This window comes from Cupressus sempervirens, chromosome 3, assembly GCF_028749045.1.
Source record: "Cupressus sempervirens isolate cs-2001-9-10 chromosome 3, ASM2874904v1, whole genome shotgun sequence".
NCBI classification, from domain to species: Eukaryota; Viridiplantae; Streptophyta; class Pinopsida; order Cupressales; family Cupressaceae; genus Cupressus; species Cupressus sempervirens.
In genome coordinates this window covers 1115857369-1115872998 of record NC_143120.1, presented here as the reverse complement: position 1 = coordinate 1115872998, position 15630 = coordinate 1115857369, and positions in this window count along the sequence as shown.

The following is a 15630-nucleotide window of genomic DNA, read 5'->3' as shown; positions in this document are numbered from 1 at the left end:
AGATACACTAGCTGATCATCCATTCCCCTGCTCTACATGCTGACTTACTTCTTTTTAACAAGGCCAAGAGAAGTCCTGGCACATTCGAACTTCTCCTTGGCAACAACCTTCGTCAACATGTCCGTCGGATTGATCTTGGTATCAATTTTGGCAACCTTCAATTTTCCTTCTGCTACCACATAACGAACATAGTGAGCATGCTTGTCAATATATTTGGAGCGTCGTTGAGAGGAATGATTGTGAACCATAAAAATTGCACTCTGACTATCTGAAAATAAAACATAATCATCTTGTTGCCAATGTAAATTGTTGAATAAGCGTTGCAACCAAATCATCTCTCTAGCCCCTTCGGAAAGAGCCAAGTATTCGGCTTCAGCAGAAGAAAGTGCAACACAATGCTGCAGTCTTGAGGCCCAACTAATGGCAGCCCCGGCAAATGTGAAAGCATAACCAGTAGTAGACCTGCACTTTTCTTGATCTCCGGCAAGATCCGAGTCACTGAATCCTTGTAGTTGAGTATGATTTCTACCAAAACACAATGCATGATCAGAAGTACCCTTGAGGTATCGCAATATCCATTTCACTGCTTCCCAATGAGGTTTCTCGGGATTGCTCATGTATCTACTAACTACTCCCACCGCATGAGCAATGTCGGGACATGTAGAAACCATAGTGTACATTAAGCTACCAACCGCTGATTTATAAGAAACATTAATCATAAAATCCTTCTCATCTTGTGTTTTGGGACACAATTTAGAACTGAGGCGGAAATGAGAAGCAAGAGGAATAGGAACATGTTTAGCTTCAGCCATGCCAAACCGTTCTACAACTTTGTCAATATATGATTTTTGTGACAAGGTCAATACCTTTTTCTGTCTATCCCTAGTGATATTCATCCCAAGAATCTTTTTGGTTGCTCCTAAATCTTTCATGGCAAACCGAGAAGCTAACTCTTTCATTGGCTGGCAAATTATTTGAGGAGAAGTACCAGCAACTAGCATGTCATCAACATAAAGTAATAGTATAACAAACTCACCACTAGGAAGTCTTTTATAGTAGACGCAAGGATCTGATTCGCATCGAGTAAAGTTATGCTCAGCCATGAACTGATCAAACTTAATGTACCATTGTCTTGGAGCTTGTTTGAGCCCATACAAACTCCGCTTCAGCCGACAATAGAGATGTTCTTTCCCCTTTTGAACAAAGCCTTTAGGTTGTTCCATGTACTATTCTTCATTGATGTCACCATGTAGAAAAGTTGTCTTGACATCAAGCTGTTCGAGCTCAAGATCCCAAATGGCTACCAATCCCAAAACTGCCCGGATTGTAGTCATTCGAACAACAGGTGAGAAAATCTCTTCAAAATCTAAGCCCTTTTTCTGAGCATATCCTTTGATGACAAGTCGAGCACGGTACCTCTTTCTTTCACCATCTTCTTCTTTCACCTTATATACCCAACGATTTTTTAGAGCTTTCCGGTTGGGTGGAAGTGGAACTAAGTCCCATGTTTTATTTGTTTTAAGAGAGTTCATCTCTTCTTCCATTGCAATCATCCACTAATTTTTATCAGTACTTTTGCAGGCGTCTTTGAAATTAGCCAGCTCTACTTGATCAAAGATTAAAATCTCAAGGTCTGCCTCCTCAGAATAATGAAGCTTATAATCTGAATACTTTGCAGGCATTTTGTTCTACCTTGTAGACCTTCTCAATTCAATTGTAGAATCCTTTATATTATCTTGACAAGAATTATTTGCAGAAGGGACCAATTCATATGGCAAGTCTGTGACTGAGATTCTTCTCTTATTTGCTACTGCCAAGGGAGGGGAATTCCCACTATCACGATCTGGGATGTGAGCAGAAAAATCAAAGGTGTGTGGTGGCAAAGGCATAGCTACAGAAGTTTTTTAAACCATCTTTCCATCCCCAGAGGTGCAGTTATTATGACTTCCAATTCCCAATGGTGAAGTAGAGTCGACTGGAGCACTTGGCAATAGTCCATCAACATCTTCAAATAAATTATGATTATTCTACATGTTGTGACCCTCAGACCGATGAAGTCTGTTGCAAGAAATGGAATTCCCAATACGATGGGATTCATCGGGAGTGTATGAGGAAGTCTACCTAGAAGAAGATAGACGCTGATGGCCTGCATGTTCAATAGGTTCTACTGCCCAAGTGGAGGCTCCACACATGTGAGTAGTGTGCGGGTTGATGAGGAATTGCTCTGTATCACCGTGGGCAGCTGTAGAGTCTTGTCATGTGGAGAAGAGAATAGGATCTCCCTGCGTATCATAATAGTGACCTGGCAATTGACCCTCTGCCCAATTGCTATGAAGGTCTGTCATTGTTTGGTGAAGACCATAACCTGAAACTGATGGAGAAGAAGCCACAGACAGAGAGAGTCCACAAACGGCACCTTGTTTTTCACCTGCAGGATAAAAGTCCTGTCTCATCTGTCGTGTGGGTAAAGTCCCCCCAAACTTGCAGACACCTTGCTCATTCCCGTGGCTCATCTCCAGTGTAGCAGGTGGATGCGCTCCCTCACGATGAGCAGTAGGAGCTTTGCCAAATAATTCTCCTGTGCTTTCACCACTGTGGCTACTGTCCAACGCCCCACATCTCCTGTGAATTGACTAATTTAAACTGTTGTTAATTCTTTGACCATATCCCTGTGGATTGTCTAGTTCATGGAATTGTTCATCCTCAACAGTATGCTCTGACTATTGTAGTGATGGCAGAATATGAGAAGAGGAAGGCTCTGAATCACTGCTAAGACCAGGAAAAGGAGCTAAAACAGAGGTAGGAGTAGACACCATAGGCTAAGACTGTGGATTGAATGACAAGTTATTCTCATTTAAACAGGACATAGGAATAAAATCTTCAACTATTCTTTCCTGTGATGCTGATTGAAGTGCCAAAAACTTTGTCTCATTAAATACCACATCTCGACTCCTTACAATCTTCTTTGCAATAGGATCCCATAATCGAAATCCATACTGATCTTCACCATAACCCAAGAAGATACATTCTTGTGATTTTGAATCCAGCTTGCTCCTTTTTTCTTTAGGAACATGAACAAATGCTTGACACCCGTACACTCGAAGATGTGAGTAGGAAATCCTTCTACCTAGCCATGCCTCTTTCGGAATTCCAAAGTCCAAACGTGATGAAGGACTTCGATTAATCAAGTATATTGTTGTATTGCAGGCCTCCGCCCAGAATTCTTTGCCTAAACCGGCATTAGATTGCATACATCGAACTTTCTCAAGTATAGTTCGATTTAATCTTTCCACTGCCCTGTTTTCTTGAGGGGTGTATGGTACAACTTTCACTCGTCGAATATCATGATCTACACAAAAGTTATCAAACTCCAAAGAACAAAATTCACCTCCATTATCTGATTTTAAACATTTAATTTTTTGCCCACTCTGATTTTCAACAAGAGCTTTAAAAAAATTTAATTTGGAGAAAACTTCAAACTTTCTAGACATCATATAAACCCAAACCTTTCTAGTACAATCATCAAGAAAGGAAACAAAGAAATTTGCGCCTCCATGGGAGGTTACCTCTGTTGGACCTAAGACATCCGAGTGCACCAACTCCAATGGTGTCATCTTCTTGTCATACCATGCTTCAAAAAACTAACACATTTTTGTTTCCCATGAAGACAATGTTCGCAAAATTCTAAATCTACTGATTGAAGACCTGGAAGTTGCTCTCTATTAAGCATAACTTGTAGGCCATTCTTGCTCATGTGGCCTAATCTTTGATGCCAAAGTGCAACATCGCTGTCCGCAACAGTCATCGCAACTCCCACCTCATCATTAGTTTCAACAACATATAGATTGCCAACTTTATCCCCTTTGGCAATAATCATGGAACCCTTGGTAATTTTCCATGTGTCCGTGAGGAGTGTAAGAAAACCTTGAGCATATAACTAACTGACTAAAATCAAATTTCTTTTTAATTTGGGAACATACCTTACATCTTGAAGCAATAATTGAGCGCCTCCTTTAATTGATAACAAAATATCACCCTTTCCTACGATTTCACAAGGCTTGTTATCACCCAAATTTACCTTCCTTGTAGTTTGTGAAGGGTTCGCTGCAAGAAGATGCATGAAATGAAGCCCCAGAGTCAATTGCCCATGAATTCGAAGTTGTTTCACTTGACGCAAGAACCAAAACACCATCACCGAGATCATGAATATTGTTTTCTCCGTTGTCCAAGACTTTTTCTTGAGTTCTTTTATACTTTATGCATTCCTTTTTGACATGACCAGCCTTTCCATAAAACCAACAACCGTTTTGTCTACCTCAGGACTGCGACCTTCTAGCTGATTGTGATCTTCGGTTGTTGTTATTATTTCTGCCTCTATTTTTCGTACTAACCATTGTTAGTGCATCACCGGATGAAGACTCTTTATTATTTCTCCTCATGTCTTCACTAAGCAATGTAGAGGCTACCTCATCGTAGACCAGCTTGTTTTTGCCGATTACAGAAGTGCTAATTGTTGTTACCACACCATCCCAGCTATCCGGTAAGGAACATAACAAGATGACCGCCTTATTTTCGTCATCTTGAGGCATACCAATGGAGTGTGCTTGGCATAAAAGAGTATTTAACTCATTTATGTGATTCAACATCACTGTTCCTTCCTTCATCTTCAATTTGTAAAGCTTCTTCATGATAAAAATTTTGTTTGCAGTAGATGCCGTTTGATACATACTATGAAATTTGTCCCACACGTCCTTTGTTGATGTTTCATTGTTCACATTGAACAATACATTCAGAGATAGCGAAAGAAAAATCTCTGTCGTTGCCTTCTCATCAGTTTTAGTCCAGTCTTCATCTGACATAGCGGTAGGCTTCTTTGCTTTACCTTCAATTGCTATTGCAAGATCATGCTTGACCAAAAGTGATTGCATCTGTACCTTCCACAAATTGAAATTCTTCCCTGAGAATTTTTACACTCTTGTTTCCTCCATGACTTCAGAATTTGGTCACCGAAATCAATTACAGCTCTGATACCAATTGTAAATATACTAAGAATGTGAAAGAAAATACAGAATAGCAAAAACGCATAAACATAGAGTTTATCATGGTTCACCACAAATCGTGGCTACGTCCACACTAAGAGCAGAGGAATTATATTAATGAGAAAAACCAATTGAGTTTACAATACATGCGATCAACATTTATAGATCACAAATGATCAGCTGAAGAGACAAAATAAATGGAGGGAAAAACACAAGTGTATGTTGACCTTCACAATTCAACACTACCCTCTCTATGTATATTAGCAAAAAAAAAACTATTGAGATTCGCCTAGTCTCTTTGGTTAAGAAGCAAGGACTGATGGGTATCCATTTTACCAAATTCGTCTAGGACATGATCCCAACCTCATCCCTTTTAGATGTTGGGGCCCATGGCTAAATAGTAGAAAATTTGCACCATATGTGATAGTTTCTGGAATTAATTAATCAATTTAAATTTTCTGCTAGATAGACATTGTGAATGTTGGGGGCCTTACACTTAGCAAGACTTCATCCTTGGTGGGCTCTTTGTGAACCTTTCAACTTCACCAGTAGATCAAGGGCCCTTTGACATATTAGCAAATTTGAAAAACAATACTTTGATATGTATCATATTTGACTTCATTTATATCTATCATTTGATCATTTTAATGTATTCTATATTATGTCATAAGATAAGTATTAATTGTCAAATTTTTTAATGTGAAAATTTTTTAATTTTTTTTAAAAGAGGGGTAAACACTTTTGACCTGGAGCTATGAACCAGTGAGGCCACAAACGAGGTACCTCATCCCCATTAGATTTGGGCCTTGATGGCAAGGATAACAACACAACAACTTAACCATCACAACATGCCACTATTGGCTTTAATGTGAAAATATTACTATATATAACTTATACTAATTAATTCAAGATTCAAAGGTAGGTTGATTATTTTTTTTTGGATTTTATAAAAAATTAGTCTGTCAATTCATATGGTTTAATAATTTTTTAGTTTGTCATATACGGTTCAAAAGTTGGAAAATACTAACACGTCTATCTTGCTTTGGAGATAGAAACATACATTTATTGAAGAAAGCTTATATATATATATATATATATATATATATATATATATATATATATATATATATATATATATATATATATATATATATATATATATATATATATATATATATACACTTGTTTGTCCTCTTGTGCAATTATGAGGAAATGGCTTTGTTGCATAGATATGAGAGGGAAGTATAAATGTGAACTTTGTAATGAACTTAAGGAAGGTAGAGTTCTACTAATATTAAATCATGTGATTTATAAAAAAATATGAAGTCTTTGTCGAGCTTTTAATTACAACAATTTTAAAAAGTGAAGGTATTTTTTGAATGATCATTGTGTTGTAGTTGTCATGTTTTATAATGAACATTGTTCAATAGATGGACTATTTGGAGTAACTTGTGTAAATAGAAACAACTTGTCAAAAATCTCTCTCTCTCTCTCTCTCTCTCTCTCTCTCTCTCTCTCTCTCTATATATATATATATATATATATATATATAGATATGGCAAGGAGAAAAAGTATGTTAGTATGGAGAAATACATCAGTAGTAATTGTATGAAGATACTAACTCTCAATGTAAACATATGGATAGATGCACCAAGATGGTGTGCAAAATGAAGGGTACAAGTGGTTACTTTTTTCCTGAAATCAGGTGAACCTGAACTTCAAAGAGATATTTGAAGGTCATGCACTCAAAGCTAGGAGTTGGCGATGCGTAAGAATTGTAGCACTTTCAATTTAATTTCTAAACTGTTAATTTTTATTAAAAATAGATAAAATTAAGAGGGTCAAATGTCTTGTGCATGAAAAATTATTTCTATTTTTTTTTCAGAAAAATATAACATAAATTTTTTTGTGTTACATAAAAAACATAGTTAGATTTAATATTTTGCAAAACCCTTTGGTAGAATGATAGCTCTAAGAATTTTCTTAAAGAAAAGAATGAAATGCCAAGATGTAGAAGCTTAATAGATAACACAACAAAAGAGACAAAATGATATGATCCTCAAATGACTAGATTCAATGATGACCAATCAATAATGGATACTAGACTAGAAAATTACATCATAGATTTACCTGACTATATAGACAATACATGATAACTAGGAGTGATGATAGAGATAAACTACCAACCACACAAGGTGTAATCACATTTCCACTAAGTTGGATCATCCTCCATTGTGTAACAAAATATGTGTGACATGTACAACAATCGGATGATGATAATGTGATAAGAGCACAAAGGTAGGTCTCACAAAAAGAGACGCAAGATAATATATATGCTCAAATAGAATGCAAACTCCTAGGTGTCTACATAAAAACTAATATGCAAATGCACTATCCTAAGTAAATTTAAGTGTAATTACTAAATACTGAGTTACACCAATACCCCTCCTAAGTGCAACTCAGAGAATGCACTTAAGCTTACAAAATCTAGATGAAAAATGCATGATGGGTCCCAACTACTAGGCCATGTTAGGTACTCATGTACAATGCAAAAGCATGCAATGCAATGCAATCTATCATAAAGCAGAGAAAGAGGGAAAAACTCATGGGAAAAGCCATCTCCCAAAAAGAGAGATGAAAAACTAAACACGATGCATGGATGGTTGGAGTAATCAAGATCCCCCATTACAACATACATCGTGTATATACTATTGGCTCCTAATTTAATAGTGTTTTCATAACCAAGTATACAGGGTAAGATTGCATCTATGGGCAGCTATCTCCAATAATGGACACAATTCACCAAGAACCTGGACCAACTATAAGGCTACACTCCTTCTTCACTTCAAGCTATGTAAAACCTAGGTGTGTAAACCTCTTAAGATCTTATTATGTAACCAGTGCAATAAGCATAATTAGGATCTAGAATAGCAGATGAAACCCCTAATTCTTCTATGCTTAACTGAGAAATCACAAGCATGAAATAGCTAATAACATGACCATGAAACTGGTAAGCTAAGTGAGGATTAAGCTTTGAATAACTTTCAACATAAGAGGAAAAATTGATTTAATATGTTGATATCAGCAAGATCCAGGTATGAGCAGCAAAACCTAATATCCTACCTCTTATCAGTGCCTTATCTATTGGGCAATTGAATGAATTACAATCATACATCTCATTGAAATCTTTGACATAACTCCTACATAAAGATCTCTGATCTATCTTTCACCTTGTGAATAGACATCTGCATCAATATGAATCTCATACTCAGACAATCCCATCATGAAATCTGCAAACCCTGTGATAAACATCAAGCAATTACATGGCTCTTTGTTCCATAAGCAAGACATTTCAATCACATACACCCTGAAACAGAATGCAACCTAATTCATGCTCTTGGTTCACAAATTAGAAGAAATTGCATATCCATGAGCAGGAGACAAGATTTAGACTGAATTTAAAACCCTTTGCTATGCTTTATTTGTTTTCCTTGAAACCAAGTACATGAAACGATTTACAGGAATGACTCACAAAATCACCTAACAAATTAGAATTGTCTACATAAAACATAAATTTTTGTTCAATACAAGAGAGAATGTTGGGTGTGTGGCTTTCACAGCCTGAGCAGAGCTCCTAGAACTGGAAAATGAAAACCAACCAACAACTTGTCAGACAAGAAGAAAGAATATGTATGAAGAGGGAAATTCTTGAATTGAATTTGCAATCGACATGTGCCCCTTCAGAATTCTTCCTCAAGAAGCTGAAAAGAATCTCTCTACCTTCTCTCCTCAACTACCAGAATCAAAACCTTTTTATTTTACCTCTCAAAGGCATCAAATATCTCAAAAACTTGATGATGAAAGAATGTAACCGATTTTGGTGTTAAAATGAATTCATGGTAAAAGTGAAAAACTAGTTACAATATGACCTCCAAAATGCAAGAAAATAGTTCAAAGATGATTTTCTCCACATCTAGATCCTAACAAGCCTTTAAATCTGCCCTCTAACCAACTTTGATGCTCAATGATGAAAAACGCCCATTTTGTTGAGAACGCCCCAAAATTTACAAATTGGCCTATAGCACAAACCGGTGAGCACCTGTGCAAAAACTAACCTTAGAAATGGAAAACTTAGCTCGTTCTAATTTCGGTGGTATATTGGAGCACCCATTTTCAATAAAAATTGCCCTAGCTATGGCCATTTGAAATTCAGACCTCCATTCATAGGTTTGCACATTAAAAGAATAAAAATGAAAAATTTACAATATTCTATAGTTTAAACTATAGAAATTTAATTTTTGAAATAAAATTTTTCATTTCGAGAATGAGGATAATTTTTTAAATTGAGAACTCCTTTTCCTCCTCAACCACTTGGAAAGTGCCACTTGTCATCTTTCGATTAGCTCTGGTCTGCACAACAATGCCACATGTCACCATTGGATTGTCCATGTCATCACCAGATCATCACGCCACATCATACTCGCTATGTCACCATACTAACTCCCCTGCAACTTTCCTATAGCGAGTTAACGACAGCCACACGATCTGCCATGTGGCGCAATCTCCTTCCTTGGTCTGCAATCTCGCCATGTCCTCCTCTTATCTATGCTCGGGCTGCCACTTGTTGTTCAATAACTCACTGATGCTGCCACATCATTTCCACACGGGACCCATCACTGTCTTGCCATTTCCACACGGGACCCATCACTGTCTTGCCATTTCCACACGGGACCCATCACTGTCTTGCCAGATTTTTAAGTTTTTCGGTGATTTGCTATGTCACTATCAAAAAACCTTGGATTTTTCTAGCTAGTGACTTGGCGAATTGCCAGATTTTGGACTTTTCCAGTGAGTTGTTGATGTCACCTCGTTCTACATGCACACTCGTTCAAAATTTCATCTTTGACAGCGTCCATCTAGCCGATCAGACCCCCCTGCACATGCCACAGCCTTTTCAAAAAACGTCTCTCTTTAGACACAATGCATAATGTGTGTAAAAGTATATAAAAGGTAAAATAGTCCTCCACCCACGCAATGTGGGATTAATCCCTCAAGACTCTTTTCCTATCAGACATACGAATACCCTGGTTTAATGACCTAAACCTCTCAGGAAACTTTGAGAGTGGCCTATGCATTATACAAAACGTTCAGATGTGTGCCTCTTACTCCCCGAGCTCTGAATGCCTTCCTCACTAAAACCACTACCTTTTCCATTTTGGCACCTCCAACTGTGTCTTCAGACTTTACAAGTGGCTTCTATCTTTAATCTTCTGCCTAGGCTGCTTCTCTTACATGGGCTTAAAAGACTCACTTCACAATAAAATGATCTCCCAATAAAAGCTACGCTCTTTCTTTACCAAGCGGCTTGTTAAGATTAGCACAGTCTTTAATTGTTGTGTAGGATTCATTTTCAAAAAATAAGAAATGGCTCCTTCTTTTCATGAGCTAACCTTCACTCCATGTTGCCATTTTAAATGGCCATTTCCCCTATTCACGTGTGGAGCTCTCTCTTCATCAACATGCTTGCTACCTCCTTTGTGCTCTGTGTGAGCTTTTATGCTATATCCTTCTCTGCCTACAGCTGCTTCATGATGGGCACCTCCAGTTCTTTGTATGCATGGTCTTCTATGGGTTTAGAAGGCGGATTCAATAATTTCATTATATTGGCATGGGTTTCCATTGACCTGGCAGCTTTTAGCATGGGTGTTTGAATGCATGAATGCTTCCTTTATGGTGCTTTGAACCAAAAGTTGCCTCCTCCTTTTAGCATGGAGTGCTTCCTATTTCTTGTTGTGCGTGTGAATGTTGTTGCCTCCCTTAGGCGTGGGGCTTTTTAGTTTTAATGTGCGGATAAAAACTGCCTCTTTACATTGTCGCCTCCTCCATTTAAAACTTACAAATTTTTCCTCTATGCTTTGCCCCTGCTACTCACGTGGATGCCTTGCCTATTTTCTTGATCTCATATGATCTTCGTTGTTATTGAACTCTCTTTTTCCTCATCACTGGTCCATCCCCAAGACGTGATGCAGGATTTTTAGTACTTCTTCCATTTCAGGCATATTCTTCAATCAAATGTGGATTGCCGCTTTATAGGCTTGCAATTTTCTCATCTTGGTGAAGATCAAGGTATCCTTGTAAGCTTGCACATCACTATAAAGGAGAACCAAATCTTTCTTTGAACATGATGACATCTCACCCTCTCACAAAGAGACAAAATTTGTAATGCATTAAGCCACCAACCTAATTATACAATGGATACAATAAAGCCTCCTCGGTCGCATGCTTCAGATGACTTCCCACTAAAAGCAATAAGATTATCCAAATAAATGTTTTTAATTGTCACAAGGCATTTGTCCCGATAGACTTTTCACGAAAGTACACCAATGATTTTCTCAAAGTCTCCCAAGCATCAGCAATCATAGGATGTGGTTCTAAGGAATGTTGAAATGATCGAGGAGTGTCCTGAACTGATCTTCTACTAGGTGAGAGCAATCTCTCATAGTGGCTATCTGTAGTCCTGGCAAAAAAAAATGACGGAACATTCCAGAAGACAGCTCACTCATAGATCTTTCCTCAAAAAACCTCTGGTGCTCAATATTAATCGGCCTTGGCTTCTCCATCAATTTAGAGATATCAAAATTCCCATTTTCAATGGCACTATGGAAGGTCTCTACAGTCTTCATGTTTGGCACTTCCTGAGGATTACCTGATGCAACACTCAAAATGTCTTGAGGCGTATTATATTTATCAAACTTTGAGGGTCCTTCAAGACAAATTGGGTTGGCTCAGAAGTGCCTTTTAAAACATCATTAATCCTCTAAAGTGCCATAAATCTGATGAAATTAGTCGAGCACCAAAGTGGGTCCGGCTAAAAAAAAATCGTTTCCAAGCAACTGAACTGCAAAACTAATCCATTGATCATCACAAACTGATTAGAATCAAGTTCGATTACTAATTAATCAACTGAAACCCATTTTACCACTGATTTGCAAACTATCACTTGTGCATCAAGAGGTCCTTTGACTGGCCTTAAAAACTGACCAAATCACCAGATCAGGCTCTGGAATCTGACACATTGATTCTATGTTTCACACACTTGCATCTCGTTGAATCTCGTCTAATGATGAATTCGAGGTCAAATTATATTCGCTATCAAAGTTACCTTCTTAGAATTACTTGCAAGTAAACATGTCAAAAAATAAAAATCACGTTCGGATTTGGCTTTGAAAACTAGGATGTTGGCTTACTATCACAAGGAGAGTATGGACCTGCGATTTGGGCTCATGACGAATAACTAGGAGCAAATGGCGAGCAATCAAAGTGGGCTACTTGGATTTTGCAGATTGAAACAATTGCAGAAAATCAATTTTTCCAAATGGAATGAACTTGGGAAAGTGTGCAAATGGATTCGTCATGACTTGAAAATTGGCACACTTAAATTATTTTTAGAGTAAAACATAGTGGTACAATCCATTTGACCTCACCTATCATGGATCTCAAGTTATGATGTCACAAACATGGGTACCAAACAATCTGCATTTGCTGACACCAATAAAAAGATAGAAATCGCGTTTGGAATCGCATTTGAAAATTGATCAAACGGATTCATCATAGGCTCAAACTTGAAACATAACAAGTCTCTGACCCCTAAAATGCAATGCAAAAGGAATTTTCACATTTTAGTCAACTGGGTCAAAATTTTAACACGTCAAACAAGGCCTTCTAGAATTATGTACAATGTGCATCAACATGAAAACAGTAAACTACCAACTTTGAGGGATTCAAAACCTAGTCAAACGGACTCGAAACGACTCAAAATCTAAAACATAGGTTCTTAGGTAAGGACACTAGATACTCTCAAAGCAGCGAGTCATTAAATATTATTGGGTGCGAGATATTTAGTTGTAAACATGGCCTCTTATCACTGTTTGACACAAAATGCAGAATTGACAATTTCTCAAAACGGGACTCCATGAAATGGCTCGGAATGTCAATTTGACTTCATGGAACACATAGATATACTAAATGGAAGGTGTTAGAAATATTAAACACCTCATGGGGCTCAAAGGTATAGTCGGGTACATGTGCACAAAAGCTTTTATGGGGCTTGATTTTCTCAATGGTATTCAAAATCAGGGCTTTGATTTTGAGTCCCAACATATAAAATAGAGAAGTATGAGAAGGAAAAAAACCCATAAGAGGAAAAACTTTGCCCCATAAGAGACAAGTAGAAGAAGAAGAAAGGATACAAGGTAGCCCCCCCAATGTAGAATACCCATTAGCAATAGCTGTTCCAAGATGAATGTAGAAGTTGATCTATGAATTTTCAATAGTGTTACTCCCCTTAGAAGAAACAATGGCATAGCTACATGGGTCAGTGCAAGAAGTTGGGTCTCACTTTTGGCCAAAAACTGGAAGTGTTTTTCCTATTTTTTAAATATATTGTCAATTGATGCCAAAATTTGAGGCATTTAGAGATTAAATATAAAAAAAATTCAAAAATAAAAATTGTAGTGCCCTAAATCTACTTTTTGAATATGTAATTTATTTGTATACACATGATAGATTTTTTTTTTGGTATGGATCTTTAAAAACCACTTTTTCAAAATGTTTGTTTTAGGACCATGCCACACTCGTGTACGAACACCATAATTTGACACAACTAAATGAGTTTTTGTGAATCCTTTTTTAAAAAGTTACCTGACACAGCAAATATTAATGAGAATAATTTTTTTCAATTTTTGAATGAAGATTTTTTTTTAAAAACAATTTTTAATTGACGATCAAGCTAATTTCTATGACATCTCGTGAATGAACACCATAATTTAATCAAATTTTAATTTTTTTGAAATTTTTTCACTTCAAAAGAATTGAGTGAAGATTGATGACATGTAAATTAATTTTAAAAATATGAAAAATTAAAAAAGTTATTAAAGTTTTAGTGAATCTCACTATTTTATGTTTAAGAGATACTTTTGATTCATAAATAATGAAAAAAAAACAAATAAATTCATAACACTATAAAATTTACATTTTTGAAATCAGAACAGTAAGACCTATAATGGGTTTTCATTTTGTCAAAAAATTCAATGGGGACGACCATATAAAAATTACGACAATTCCTAAAATTGTCAATTAAATGCCTTAGACAAAATTTGGTTCATAAAGGCATAGGCTTGGTCCCACCAAGCCTATGCCATGCCTTTCCCCAAGGTAAAAGCCAATTCATATTCCCACCCATGGAAAATTCCTACTCATGTAATTAAAATCGAGCACCCAATTTGCAATTCAAAAATTGGGTGCCCGATTTGAAATTAGTCGTTAACCAAATTAGGTATCCAATTATTTAAAAATTGGGTACCCAATTTTTAAACAACGATTTTTAAAAATCATGTACCCAATTGTTTAAAAATTAGGTACATGATTCTAATGTACTCGTTGGGCCCTAAAAGATGCCCCACAAAGCAATTTTCAATGATTGCAATCATTGAATGATAGTTTCAATCTGCAATAGAGAATTTATGTCACAATTATTATGTTTTATTGTCATCTTCTACAATTTACAAGCTATTGATTTGAATTCAAAATTGGTAACTATTGACTATTCCAGGATGATGACTGTTATGTTCTTAAAACAAAAATCTGATGCTTTTCAAATGTTTAAGTGGTATGTGGCTAGAGTTGAAAAGAAAATCGGAAAGAGTTTGAAATGCCTGAGATCAGACAGAGGTGATGAATTCACATCAAATGAATTTGAGATATTTTGCAATGACAAAGGAATCAAGAGACAAACATCAACGCCTAGAACTCCCCCACAGAATGGAATTGCTGAGAGAAGAAATAGATTTGTGATTGACTGTGCCAGAACATTAATGATGGAAAGACTATTGCTCTAAAATATTGGAGAGAAGCTGTAAGTGTGGCTGTTCATACACTGAACCGAGTACAAGTCAAGAAAGGTACAAGTGCAACACCTTTTGAATTATGGTATGGTCACTCGCCTAATGTAAAGCATTTCAAAGTATTTGGTTGCAAATGCTTTATCCTTAAAGATGCTAGAAATGGAAATTTTGATGCAAAAAGTGATGAGTTACTCCATTAGAAGTAAAGCATATAAGTGTTTGAATACTAACACTAACAAAATTGTGGAAAGTGCAAATGTAAACTTTGATGAGCATACAGAAGTCTAAGTTGAAGAACCAAAGAGAATGGATGAATACAGAACCTTTGTGTATTCTTATGAAGGAATGCCTGTTGACAAGGATGTTATCAATCAAATTGGGATTCAACAGCAAGTTTCAGTTTTAGCTGAGTCACAACCAGTGAATGCCAAGCTGCATTCAGAAGCTGAGTTGCAGAATGAAGGAAATGCACATTCTAGTTCTGAAGTCAGTACACATGAAAGAGATGAAGAACTACCTGACAAAGAAGTGCATAGTGATCCTGAATCTGAAAGATCAAACATGGAAACAAGGACAGAACCAAGACTATCCAAATATGTGAAGAGACATCACCTTGTTGAACAGATAATTGGTGACAAAGATGCAAGACCAATGACAAGGAATAGACTAAGAAATAAATCATGTATGTT